At 36.8% G+C, this 14648-nt stretch overlaps 1 long non-coding RNA gene across 1 annotated transcript in view; it reads right to left on the bottom strand.

Annotated features, from left to right (window-relative positions):
* Positions 1 to 12304, bottom strand: part of LOC134530726 (uncharacterized) — a 29501-nt gene extending 17197 nt beyond the window's left edge. The window contains exon 1 of the long non-coding RNA XR_010074864.1: positions 652 to 12304. This is a non-coding gene — a long non-coding RNA (uncharacterized LOC134530726). The remainder of the gene's footprint in view (positions 1 to 651) is intronic.
* Positions 12305 to 14648: the final 2344 nt, after the last annotated feature.

Below are 14648 nucleotides of genomic sequence, written 5' to 3'. Positions count from 1 at the left end.
TTATTTGTAATTCTTTATCAACCCCCCCTTTTTTTTAAATAGAGATTTTGTGCATGCTATCCCAAAAAAAAACCAGAACATGAGTTGTTTATAAACCATTACAAAAATGTTTTTTGGCCTTTTATTAAGTAATAGTTATGAGATTACATCCTATCTCTGTATGTGATGTTCTCCCCGTATATTTCAGTAAAATACTGAGTTAACAATTTTGACTTTTAAATTTAACTTCTGACAATTTGGTAAAAATTGGTAAAGGTTACAATGATTACCATGTTCATATATAGTGTTTTTAGATCGTCAAGAAAACATGTTAAGTGACTATATTTAACTACAGATTCTGCAATGCATTATGGTATTAAATATAGGATGTCAAGCCAAGAAGCTGTCTTATGAATATGCTGTAGAACTGAACATGAAATACTTATCAAGCTGAGAAAGAGACCACAGTGCAGGTGTTATAACTGGATAAAGGACTTACTTTAGGAAACCTCATCTATTTCTTGGTTATGTACACCTGAGAATATCAGCTTTGCAAGATGAACAGCATTTAATAAAACTAACGTTTAAGAGTTGACAACGACCAGAGGCTGCACCCCTGCTGTCATCCCAATATGACGCACTTGCCCCCTTGGTGCCTTTCAAACCTCCTACCTGTGATGTGTGTGCGTGCACATGTGCCATGGCTTGAACAGTGGGGCAACCCAAGAGACTAATGGAGAATCAGTGCCATGCACCCCAAAAGATCAGTAAGTTTTTACTATAACCTTCAATTTTTATGTCCCAAGGGTTTTATGCCTCTTGCAGGTTTTGCTAAAAACAAAGAGACAGAGTTGGGTTTAATAAGAAGCATGTCATGTGGTATTACAATTTTTTTTTGTCCTCCCTCCAGAACCAGTATATGGTTTATGAACTTTTACATTAATATTTTTAGTCAAGGCATAATAATGTACAATGGAATTTTTATTTACCTAAAAGACTATGCAATAACTTATTTTTGCTGGAGGCATGAATTCAATTCAACTAACTACAGCAAAGTTTTAGTGCAAGGATGCCAACCTGCCACCATTGGGAGCATGAAGTTTTACATTCTCTTCTTATTGTCAACTGAGGTTATGTCTCCATCTGCATTCTAAAGTTAACAACTGTTAATCTTAACTGGTCTGCATCACCCTGTTTACTAAATTATCATAAAACTCTTCTTTCATTCTTTGGAGTCAACCTTGGATGATATGTTGCTTAACTAATTTTAAAAGTATTCCACACGTTGAAATTTGGTCATTTACGCTTAAGAATGTCCAGATATGAAAATGGTCTGGCCTCATGTTATTTAATTGCAATCAGCAGGGCATTTTATATGCTTAATTATAGTTTGAAACCTTCTGATGAATAATTACATTGGCATCTTTTGGTTAAGTATCAACAATATGATTTACCTACAGTGGTTCAGTGGCCACATCAAAGCTCTAGAATAAAATTTGCTCTGATTCTGAAACTTTGTTTGCAAAATCTCTGTCAGAATCGTAAGATTCCAGTTGCCGTACTAATAAAATTTATTTCTTGGCAGCTTGTTATACTTAAATAAACATGTTGATGTATTATATTTGTCATGGTACTGCCCTGAACAGTATGCAAAGCTTGGGTCCCCCAGTACTCTCTGCTGCTGTAGAAGCACACTTTGTGATGTCTCTGCCAGCCACCACCTGTGCGTGTACAATATACATAGATACACCAGGTGATGGGCCAGTGGTAAACATCACGTGCAGGGGAATCTTAAAAAATACACAGTAGAATCTCGTTATAAAGTAGGTAAGTTACATCAATAAAGCATATATTTACCTTTAAAATGTAGTATTTTTGAATAAAAATAAATTAGTAGGGGATCAAATTTACATTAGCTTGGAAGCAAATATTCGTAAAACAAGAAGAATTTAAAAAAAAAAAAATACTGAACTTAATACAGTGTCCTAAATTCTAGGCCTACATATACAAAATTTATATCTGTCGAACACAAAATGACATGGGTTAAAAACTATTTTGCAGATATGTACATTTATTGGGATAGCATTCCCTGAAAATACTTACCTTAAATATTTTAAGAATCACTGGAGAAAGTTTTTTGTTTGTACAATAGGGAGTGCGTCGTTTGCCCTACAGGCGTTTGCCCTAAACGCATTTTCGAAGCATATTCTCGCATTCCTCATTCCAAACAGGCGTTTGCCCTAAAAGCGTTTGCCCTAAAAGCATTTGTCCTAAAGTCGTTTGCCCTACAGGCGTTTGCCCTACAGGCGTTTGCCCTACAGGCGTTTGCCCTAAAGGCGTTTGCACAAAATGTTTGATAATCCCATTCGGACCAAGCTCCGGCATTTGCCCTAAAGGCGTTTGCCCTAAAAGAAGTTTTTCGACAGTCGTTTGCCCTACAGGCATTTGCCCTACAGGCGTTTGCCCTAAAAGTTTACGAATTTTCAATAATCCGAAAATGAATGCTTGCCGGCGTTTGCCCTACAGTCGTTTGCCCTAAAGGCATTTGCCCTAAAGTCGTTTGCCCTACAGGCGTTTGCCCTACGAACCTTTTCGAAGATAGATGTTCTTACGTGTGTCGCCCCTGTTGACAAATGTTGGAACCATTCTCCAAATGAGTACAAAGTATAAAATTCACAAATTAGATGGCAGCACATACGGTTTGCTTTTCCAACGTTGAAGTCTAAGAATGCAACTGGTAATTGAACCTTACAACAGATGGTGCACCAATCTCAGTGACTGGATTGTATTTTTTAAATCATTTTTTAACAGAGAGGTTGATGATGTAATATTTTCCAAGGCGGAGGGGGGTTAAATAGCGAACGAATTAACTTAATTTAATATTGCTGCTATATATAAAAACAAGCGTTAACAAAAGGAGCTTACAAAATTTTATTATCCTTGCCTGCTGGAATTTTCACTTAAAGTCGTCCTAAAAACGATGACCCTAAAATAATTTAAGACAGAAGATTATACATATGCATTTATAAACACATTTTCAGCGTTTAAAAGTTACTGTTAAAATAGCCTCAGAGACCTTCATGCCTATTTTCAATTTTTATATAACATGTGCCCAACTGAATCTGTTGATTTATTAATATGTTTGTAGAATGCGGTGAAAATACTTTCATCGAGAGTGTGCATATTTTGCTAATTCGCCCAGACCATCTATAGCTTAACCCCTAATAAGTTTTATGGGAACAAGTGAACTATAATAAAAGACTGATTTTATGTGTGACAGCCAATGAAATGTACAACTTTTCAAAATGCATTTAATCATATCATCCATATTGCCACAAGATTTGAACGAATGTCATAGGTATGAGTGTAAACTAGGAACGATTTGGATATGTCGTGGTATGTACAATAATGAATTACGTAAAAGTATAATACACAAAGAAATATCATTAAATATAACTCTGTTTCAAATGCTAATGAATCAGCAAAAAAAAGTGCAATTTTAGTTAATATATTTTCAAAACAATTTAGTTTCAAAATTGCTATGATCTTGTTTTTAAACACTGAATCAACTTCTCTATATTTTTTGCAAGTGAAGCTTAGAAAATAAATATTTAAAAAAATAATTCACCGAATTGCATAATTTTCAAAATAAACCGTTGCAATTTTATTTAGTTAATTACATATTTGTCACATGCCCACAAACAGTCTTACAACTTTAACAGTGGGCACGATATATATATACACACATATATACCTATATATATTCAGTATTTGGTTAAATGTACGCAATAGGTTTATCCAACCCGACTTGCTTGCCTTGGTCGGCAAATATGTTGGCTGTTTTCTTTGTTAGAACTCTGGGTATCGTGTGTATGGAGTAATGAATTCTTTCTTCACTTCTGCTAATTAAATTTATATACCCACTTTTATACCCATGGTTATAATAGAATATAAAGCAGAAATTGGGCATCGTGTGGGGCGGGCTTACAGGACAGCAAACCATAACAAAAACTGTTAGCATAATAATCATGTATCAAAAATAGTATCAGTTGTGCACATGCAGTTCATCTCCACAAATTAAGTTTGTACGTGACTATAATTTTTTTTCTCCTGAGATCGTTTTTAGGTAGATTTCGCAGAGCGACTTACATAAAATTACACGATTTTTTCTCCGATCTAGGTCCTATGAATTTCAGAATTTCTAATTCAGGTAAATATGAATGTCTAATGTATTGTTGAATTGGATTTATATCCCATACATATTGTTGAGCCAACAATTAATTTGCAATTTATTGTTACATTGGATATTCTAGAAATATTCATAAGATTTTACATAGTCATTGAAACTTCTGGAATTTTTCAGAAAGTTTATTTTTATATTGGTAGGCTAAGCCGCACGACGAAATCTACCTTTCCGACTGGCTGCCATCGGGGATTTTTCATTTATAATTATGGGATATATGATTTCACACTATTATGCACACAGACGCTCCATATCTAAAACAATCTTGTTCAAACGAAAGGTTTTTAATTTTTTAATAAGACATTTTTTTTGTGACAGATATCTCAAAGAAAACAAAACCAGTAATTCTGCAGAATTCTATACGAGCCTCGTTGCCAAATTTAATGGACGCAAAATAATAAATTACCTACACACAGACACAGCGAGGCTCTTTTCAGCGTAAATGTTACATGGCAGGACAAGATTCAAGAAAGGTTTAGCTTGTGAGAAGAGTCATTTCAAAAAAATGTCAGGTAGGAGCCCTGGTTCAATAAACAAGAAAGTCATTCGTAAAAAGATTCGACACGGCACAACTCAGCGTAAACTGGCTTACCAAGAAGATAGGTAGTCGGTTGAAACTAAAACGGCGTGAACTTCAATCGACTAAACCAAATGTTGACTATGGATCCTCATCAGGGAAGGTTACTGATGTACAAGGGTGTGATCTTCCTGAAAATGAACTATTAAGTAAGTGTGAACATTACATCGCGTCACTACAAGTCACTTTGGAAAAAGAAAGGAATATTGTGGAACAAACAAATATGCATACAATCCCGCAAGGAAAGTCGTTCTGTGTGCGGTGGGCTAAAATCACATTATTATTATTGAGAAATACCATTACGTATCTTCATTATTTTACTTTGGGAATATAAGTGGAATCCACTATGGAAATATGGGTAATAATATGGATATATTTAAATATATATTATATTACGGATATAGCCTATTTTAAGAATCATGCCAACTAATGACTATTATCGGCCAACTCTTATAACTGAACGTCAAAATGATCTAACACAAACATTACAAACTAAATGCAAATTATGGAAAACTCAGAACAAAACGAACTGGAATACTTCTTCATTGTGTACTTCAGCTGTATGTTGTGTATACATTCCAGAATAAAAAAAGTATGAACAATATGTAGGAGTTTAACCGCATTAGTACTATTATGCTAATTAAGAAAATGTTTAAAGGCTAGTATTCGCATTATTTACCTATATGCTCGTAATATTTTAAGTAATCATAGCGTAATGCGCGTCTGACAGCTGAAATTGAAATTAGCAAATCCCCGGAAAAAAAAGTTGAACCTTTTTCCAGCGATATTTTTGTTAAATCGCCAATACTGTTTTTTTATTATACGACTTTTTTTTTGGTCGAAGACCTTACATCACCTAATGTTCCGAAATATTTTACAGAAAAAAATATTTGATAACATTGAACTTAGCGCAGGGAACCATCTGCTGGTGAATCTAGGAAGTTCATACCACATGAATTCCCACCAAACCTCGATATAGGCTTACATAAGTGCCATCTAGCGACGGTTTTGTAAACTTTGCATTTAGAGGGAAAACATTTATTTAGGTACTGCCACCTGCGGAGGAAATATAAACTACAAGAACACTGTTTGAATCGATACATAATTGAAAAAACCTACATTACCCAAAATAACCTAAACTTCGTTTACCATAAAGGCGTTTGCCCTAAAGGCATTTGCCCTACAGGCGTTTGCCCTACAGGCATTTGCCCTAAAGGCGTTTGCACAAAATGTTTGATAATCCCATTCGGACCAAGCTCCGGCATTTGCCCTAAAGGCGTTTGCCCTAAAAGAAGTTTTTCGACAGTCGTTTGCCCTACAGGCATTTGCCCTAAAGGCGTCTGCCCTAAAAGTTGGCGTGGTTTCGTTAATCCAAAACTAAAGTGCTTGCCGGCGTTTTCCCTACAGTCGTTTGCACTAAACGGCATTTGCCCTAAAGTCGTTTGCCCTACAGGCATTTGCCCTACGTTTAGGGCAAACGCCTGTAGGGCAAACGATGTGTACCCGTACAATACAGCATGTAAAAAAAAAAGGGTAAATATGTAGTGTACTGATTAGCGCCAAAAAAAATCGTACAAATATAAAATAACTTTCATTATATTCTCTTTTACGTCCTCTTTTCGTAACCGCCTGCGGAGATAAAAAATTCCAATTACTTTTGGAGATATCGCCGTTCTTATTTTGCAATACAAGCCCTGTGTAATCATTAAACAGACGCCATTTTATATTTTGCCGTCTGTGCGTGAATGCCTAAATAACAGAAATTTTCCATTATGTAAAGTTAGTTACATTATAAATACTTCAAAATAAACGGAAATTAAAAATAATATCAATTAATTTTACTTGTATAGTTTTAAGAAATACTTTGAAACTGAACGGACATTAAAAATAATAAAAATTAATTTTAATGGTTGTTTAGTTTTAAAGTATTTATAATGTAGCTGACCTGACCTAACAAACAGGGAAAAAGGATGAACAGTAGGAACTCACGTAATTTTCTTTTTACTTGATGTAGTTGTTCAACTACGTCGCGAAAAAAAAAAAATCATACTTGTAAACAAGCAACAATGGTGAACGCGGGAAGCCTACGATTCACTCATCCTTCTGGACATACCCGAATACTCACGTTGGCAAGCCTTCTTTCAACAGACGAGAGGCTAACGCCCGATCGTGCATCTTCGGTTTTTTTTTCTTTTTGTTTATTGTAAATAAATATGCAACTCATGAAAACTAATGGTCAATTAGGTTATGTTAGCTACATTACTTTAACACATTAAGCAACCATAAAATGATTTTACAGTTTTTTTTAATGTAGCTATACTTACCTAATATAACCAACCATCCACAATGTTTTAAAGTATTTTTAATTACTTCTTGCTAATTTTAAGAAAAGAAGGTTTGCCAACGTGAGTATTCGGGTATGTCCAGAAGAATGAGTGAATCGTAGGCTTCCCGCTGAACGCCGCATCAGTGCACAGCATGATAATTAAAAAATTCCATATCTCCTTAAGTATTTGGAATTTCTGATCTCCGCCGGGTTTAATGAAAAGAGGAAGTTAAAGAGCACAGAATAAAGGTATTTTTGGAATTTTAAATTTTTTTTTAACAAATATTGCCCAAATATGAAAATTAAAAAATTCGATATCTTCTAAAGTATTTGGAATTTCTTATCTCCGCAGGCGGTTATGAAAGAGGACGTAAAAGAGCATATAATGAAAGTTATTTTATATTTGTACGATTTTTTTTGGCGCTAATCCGTACACTACATATTTACCAAAAATGTTCACTTCAAAATAAAAAACACAGATAAACAAGAAATTCCATGCAAGTTTAGGCATAACCACTTTTTTTTATTATGTTTTTTGATAGTTTTTACATAAACACACTTCAAACAAAAGAGTTGGCCTTTCTTCTAAGCAAGAATAAATTTTATTCTTTTTTCTTGAAAAACTTAGAAATTTTAGTTTGCTTGGTATGTTTTGTGTTTGTTGCACAAACTGTTCAACATTGTGCATGGATTCCATTACATGGATGGGAACATTTTCTGTTTATGAAAGAAATGCTGAAAGTTTTTTAAAGCACATCATGGCTTCTTTTGCAGTGACTGGCTCCTCTTCAACTTCTTCATCTTCTGAAGATTCACTAACTGCTGCTTGCATCACTTCATTTACTATTTCTGCATCAGTCAACTGTGGTGTAGTTTCGACATTACAATCAACACCTACATAGTTTTCAAAAGAAATGTTGTCTAGTTGCAAAGTACTTGACACTCCTTGTCAAACTTCTGGTGAGATGCCATCACCAGCAACAGCATCACTTGCAGACCTTGTGGTTGCCTGGTCCATAGACAAACCATCACTGCTCTCTTCATCACTTGCCTTTATGATGCCAGATTTCCTCCAACAATTGGCTATTGTCTCCTCCTTAACATTCCACCAACCACCTGTTATAAGTTAAATGGCTTGACGGACATTGGCATTTGTGGGCAAATTGCACCTGATGTTGATCAAAATTCTCTCAACAAGCCGCTTCCGAAAATGTACTTTTGCATTTTGGATGATGCCTTGATCTAAAGGCTGCAACACGGAAGTGCAGTTCGCAGGAAGAAATTCTAATTTTACATTTTCAAGTCGCACATCAACATTATGAGCTGCACAGTTGTCAACCAGAATTATGATTTTTTTTTTCCTTTTCATTTCTTTATTGGTCTCAACTAGCCATTTATAAAATAAATCATTTGACATCCATGCCTTTGTGTTGCTGACGTAGTCAGCTGGAAGTGATGCAACACCCTTAAAGCATCTTGGATTTTTGAATTTTCCAATGATTAAAGGACTAACTTGGTGGTTCCAGTTGCATTGCAGCAGAATAATACTGACAACCTCTCTTTGGATTTCTTCCCAACTGTGCACTTCTCTCCTTTGTATGCCATAGTTTTATTTGGTAGAATTTTATAAAAAAAATGCTGTCTCGTCGGCATTAAATATATTGTCAGGAGAATAGGACTCTAGAATTCCGTTCAATCTGTCGACTTTCCACTGCTCTGCAACTGCCGTATCAGCATCTTTATCTTCCCCAGACACAACGTTCCATGAAATTCCATATCGTTCACGAAATCGAAGAAGCCAACCATAACTTGCCTGAAAATCTTTGATATCCATCAAGAAAGCAAAATTATTTGCTTCAGCCTGCAGCATAGGTCCTGTGACTGGAACATTTTGTGCCCTCATATCCTTCAGAAAGTTGTTCAGCGCAATTTCCAGGTCCTTGTTATCTCCTAGGCGAAGTCTCGGTAAATATGTATTGTACGGATTAGCGCCAAAAAAAATCGTACAAATATGAAATAACTTTCATTATATGCTCTTTTACGTCCTCTTTTCAAAACCGCCTGCGGAAATTAAAAATTCCAATTACTTTTGGTGATATCGGCGTTCTTATTTTGCAATACAAGCCCTATGTAATCATTTAACAGACGCCATTTTATATTTTGCCGTGTGTGCGTGAATGCCTAAATAACAGAAATTTTCCATTAGGTAAGGTTAGTTACATGATAAATACTTCAAAATAAACATAAATTAAAAATAATATCAATTAATTTTACTTGTATAGTTTTAAGTATTTATAATGTAACTGACCTGACCTAACAAAACGGGACAAAGGTAGATTAGGTCAGGTCAGCTACAGTATAAATACTTTGAAACTGAACGGACATTAAAAATAATAAAAATTAATTTTAATTGTTGTTTAGTTTTAAAGTATTTATAATGTAGCTGACCTGACCTAACAAACCGGGAAAAAGGATGAACAGTAGGAACTCACGTAATTTTCTTTTTACGTGATGTAGTCGTTCAACTACGTCGCGAAAAAAAAAAAATCATACTTGTAAACAAGCAACAATGGTGAACGCGGGAAGCCTACGATTCACTCATCCTTCTGGACATACCCGAATACTCACGTTGGCAAGCCTTCTTTCAACAGACGAGAGGCAAACGCCCGATCGTGCATCTTCGGTTTTTTTTTGTTTATTGTAAATAAATATGCAACTAATGAAAACTAATGGTCAATTAGGTTATGTTAGCTACATTATAAATACTTCAAAACATTGTGGATGGTTGATTTGGTTAGGATAGCTACATTAAAAATACTGTGAAATCATGAAAACGGTTTCCTAGCGCTGGATAGCTACATATTAAAAAGTTATTTGCTAAGCAACCATAAAATGATTTTACAGTTTTTTTTAATGTAGCTATACTTACCTAATATAACCAACCATCCACAATGTTTTAAAGTATTTTTAATTACTTCTTGCTAATTTTAAGAAAAGAAGGCTTGCCAACGTGAGTATTCGGGTATGTCCAGAAGGATGTGTGAATCGTAGGCTTCCCGCTGAAACGCCGCATCAGTGCACAACATGAAAATTAAAAAATTCCATATCTCCTAAAGTATTTGGAATTTCTGATCTCCGCTGGGTTTAATGAAAAGAGGAAGTTAAAGAGCACAGAATAAAGGTATTTTCAGATTTTAAAATTTTTTTTTTAAAAAAATTGCCAAAAAATGAATATTAAAAAATTCGATATCTCCAAAAGTAATTGGAATTTTTTATCTCCGCAGGCGGTTCTGAAAAGAGGACGTAAGATAGCATATAATGAAAGTTATTTCATATTTGTACGATTTTTTTTGGCGCTAATCCGTACAATACATATTTACCGAAGTCTCTTGCGACCAGCAGATAAAGATGACTGTTCGTACAGTTTAATAATTTTTTCGCAATCTTTTATTATTGTTGACAGTGTAGTGAACACCAAACCAAACGAACGTGCCACATCTGCATTTTTCCTGCCTTGGTCAACTTCTTTTAAAATTTCCACCATTTCCTTCATTACTGCTTGAGTTTCTTTTTATCTTTTTGGCCATCCATCCTGATTAAAATATTCAATTAACAAAAACAATACTGTTTGCCTCGCGCCACATCAAACGTAAACAAACCTCGCATCCATAGTAAACCATTGTGCCGCACTAGTGCCGCGCGTCGCGAGCATGATTCTGCAAGACGAAATTCGCGGATTTAGCACTTCTAGAGCGCAGCACTGCATATAACAAAATGGAGGGCAAAGACTGCATTGAGATTGTTGATTTGTAATGGATATTTGTGTTATCGTGTGTCTGTAGGTGATAATTATAAAATGTTTGAACCCGTAGTTGAAATGCACGAAATCATGAACTATGTACTTAAGCTGGGTTTATAATTGAAAATTAAGAATTATGAAGTATGAATCATAATTAGTTGTGTAGTTAATATGACTCAATGCATGGTAGTGGAATGGTTTATGATTTTTGTGTAGGAATTTTGACGGGTCGTGTGCAAACCACATGATGACTTAAGATTTAACAGAAATGGTTATATTTTATATTTTTCCTTAAGACTTATGATAAGTGCTAATAGAGCACAGTAGAAGGTGGTGTTGGTGTGAAAAATGATTTGCTGGGAAAACAGGTTACAATGTAGTGCAAAAGGAGTTCAAAATACAGAATTATTAGTATCCTGTGAGAAATGAGAAGATACTTGAGAATAAAACATGTTCCTACAAAAAATTAAAATAATTAAAAATAAATAAACATCTTTAGTATTAAATTTCCTATATAGATTATTCTTAAGTGTTTTAAGTTCGCTTTTATACGAGTCTTTAAAAAAATATATTTAAAATGTCATGAATGCTTACAGTTTTTAAATGTATAGCCATTTTATGGTGGCCTGGATTAGATGATATTATCATTTAAAAACTACTTTCTATTTTATATATGTACCTATATTCAAGTTAAATATCTCATTTTTATGATTTGAGTATGAATTATAGGTTACGAGCTGTAGTATGGTAATTATTTAGTTTTGCCCCTCTTCTTTAAAACAAAAGTAAAAAATTCTGTAAAAATTTTAGTTATTAATATAAACCTTTCTGAATTTATTGCAAAAGGCGGAGATAAGGAATTCCTTACCATTTTGGTGAAATTGCTGTTTATAGTACCCACTATTGATAAGAGCCTAGTAAGTAAGAAGAAAAACAACAATTACCTACCTCTATAAAAGATATCCTCTTTCGTAAAATGATGTTGACATACATACATATAGTTGGTTACTGGTTTGCCTATTCTTAAAACATGCGCCCTTAGGAAAACGATGCATTGAAACATTTTTTCCTGAATAAACTCTACAGTCCGGAACTGAGCAATACATTACACAAATTTCTTGAATCTTCCGAACTTAAAACATATCTCATACACTGCTTAATTCAAAAAAATTTACTCAAACCACGAATCCAAAACATCTTGCCATCCTTTAACGCTCCTGAAACCAAGCATACGCTCCCTTTGTTTATAGGTTTATACCGTCTTCGGTGATTCAAAATCAAACCACCAGATGTAAGCCACTTTGCCTGAATGTGCGAATTCCGACTTTCGTGGTAACCCAAATAAAACGTGTCGGCCATGTTGTGACACCAAACAGTTCAAAACTTACCCTGCATAAATTAACATCATTGGATTTTCTATTTCGTAAATAAGTTAAAATATAATTTTTATCTGCAAATAAACATATCTGCGTTAATTATAACTTAAAAAACGTGTTTCAAATAACCAAAAGATGGCGCAGCTGAAAACAATTGTCAAAAAGAGGGGTGAGACAGCAATTGATTGCTTAGATAGTCTCATGCACTAAAGAATGTGATCCATGGAGGAGGAAGAAAGACACGTTATACTGTACTATGATTCTATGAATCGCTGAGACGGGAAGCCTACAACTCACGTAGTTTCGGTTCCCTGCAAGAATTTGTCGTGTCCTGCGTTTGGCCTCGGCCTCCTGGTACGAGTGCTCCATGCTCCTCCCTCTGAAACCAACATGGCCGCCTCCCAAAGAAAGCAGTATCCCACAGGCTTCTCTACGCAAGCCTTGGGGTATAGTTGACGAGTGGTACCGCAAACCAAAACCTAGCTGGCATCAAGCATTATTGACATTTATTACAGTGTGTATGTATTTTATAATTAATGTTGTCGCGTACCCATCTCCGTAGAATATGTGGAGACGTAGCGGACGTCTCTCGGCCGTTTTCTTGTATTTCCCGGCGCCAGCTCTCTCGCGTAGAGCACCCTTCTGCGGGGAGGCAGGGGTGGACCGTCCGGCCTGTGTAGCTGCCGAGGGACGTCTCGCGCGCTGGAGAAATGTGTGGTGCAGGCTAGTGGTGTAAGTCCACGTGTTTTGGCCCGCGGACACGCCAGATACAAAACAACACTCACGCACACGGTGAAGAAAACGATAAAAGAGATGATAACACACTATAGTACAGAAAACAAAAGCGATAATAGCGGTGAGTTTATGGAGCATCTCGCGGCCGCGTCTGGCCTCGAAGGTTGCTTGCACGGGACTGGAGACCAGCATGCCGGCGCACTGCTCTCGCGTGCACGGACCGGAAGTGACATCATTCCCAAAGCCGCGGCGCGCTGCGGACAGGGCTGTGATCTGGGCATTAATCCAGAGGCACGGAGGCACGACGTCAATGTACAATGTAAAATGCTTGTCAGTGCTATGTAGTAGTAATAACTAAATAGTGTTCTTGATTGCGGGTTACTGGGTGGACAAATGATGACCTTTTTTTATAATGTGTATCTCTTGTATCAGTAACCAGTGTATGGAGGAGTTGTATATAAGCTAGGTATAAATTTACTTAGCTAGAGTTGGCAGTCGTTTCTCGGGGCGCACGCATCTCTCTCGCGGGCTGTCGCTGGGAGTTCCCTGTGCCCTATTGGGTAACCAAAGGCTGGCAGTGCGTGGGGGATTTGTGGGCGTACGGGAGGCGGCCTAGCAATAATAAACTTGGTACAGTGAGAATATTACAGAGGAAAAGTTATTGCTCTCATTCCTTTCTCTCTCTCCTCTTCCATCCTCTGGTATGGCATTCGGGAGCTTGCTATAGAACCCCTTCCCTCTGGAGCAGTGTCCGGGAGCTCGCTCTAGATTCCCCTCCCCTGGAGCGGCCCTCGTGAGCTCGCTGTAGGACCCCCACTTCCCCCCCCCTTGGAGTTGCCCTCGGGAGCCCGCTCTAGGGCTCCAACTAACCCCCCTTCCCCGCCCTTTACCCGACGCGTCCCCTCCTCTTTCCAATGCCCAGCAAAAGGGCCGGCAAGAGACACCCCAAGGGAGACAAGGAGCGGGACAAGGAGCAGCTGGCAGCCTATCGACGGGGATATTATCGAAGCACCCGCCGGCCTCAGCCCCCCTCAGCCAGACTCGCTGCCCGACTCCAGGAGCTGTTCGGCAGTAGCGACTGAGGACATCAAGCCCCAGGGGGGTCTTCACCCCACCTCGAACCCCTCCAGCCCCGGTCGCTGTGCAGGGACACGTCAAATTTCCAAAGATTTCCAAAGTTTTGCGTTTTGGAATTAAAGCCACTTCAGCCGCTAAATCAGAAGTTTCCAATCAACACCAACCATGTTGTGACTAACCTAACCCAACCCTTCGATTTTTTTAATTTCAATTTTTGAGAGAAATCTGAAGTTGCACGAACGTGGTAGGGAACCGAACTGCGTGAGTTGTAGGCTTCCCCGCTAAGACAGTGTTTATTTACATTTTACGATTCTTGAAAGTGATAAAAAAATTATCATAATGTACCTACATTTATATTAAAGAACCCCGGCGGAAACACAGTAACAATTATGTAAAAAAAATTTCCTGATAACTGAAAAAGAAAAGTCGTTGTATTGAAAGGTGGGATACGTTTTCAATGTTAAAGTATAATATTTTTACATTGTTTAATTTGGTGTGTGCTGTTACATGACTGTTCCACGCACAGAAAGTGTATT

The sequence above is a fragment of the Bacillus rossius genome, chromosome 3 (assembly GCF_032445375.1).
Source record: "Bacillus rossius redtenbacheri isolate Brsri chromosome 3, Brsri_v3, whole genome shotgun sequence".
NCBI classification, from domain to species: domain Eukaryota; kingdom Metazoa; phylum Arthropoda; class Insecta; order Phasmatodea; family Bacillidae; genus Bacillus; species Bacillus rossius.
This window is presented reverse-complemented; position numbering and strand designations above follow the sequence as displayed.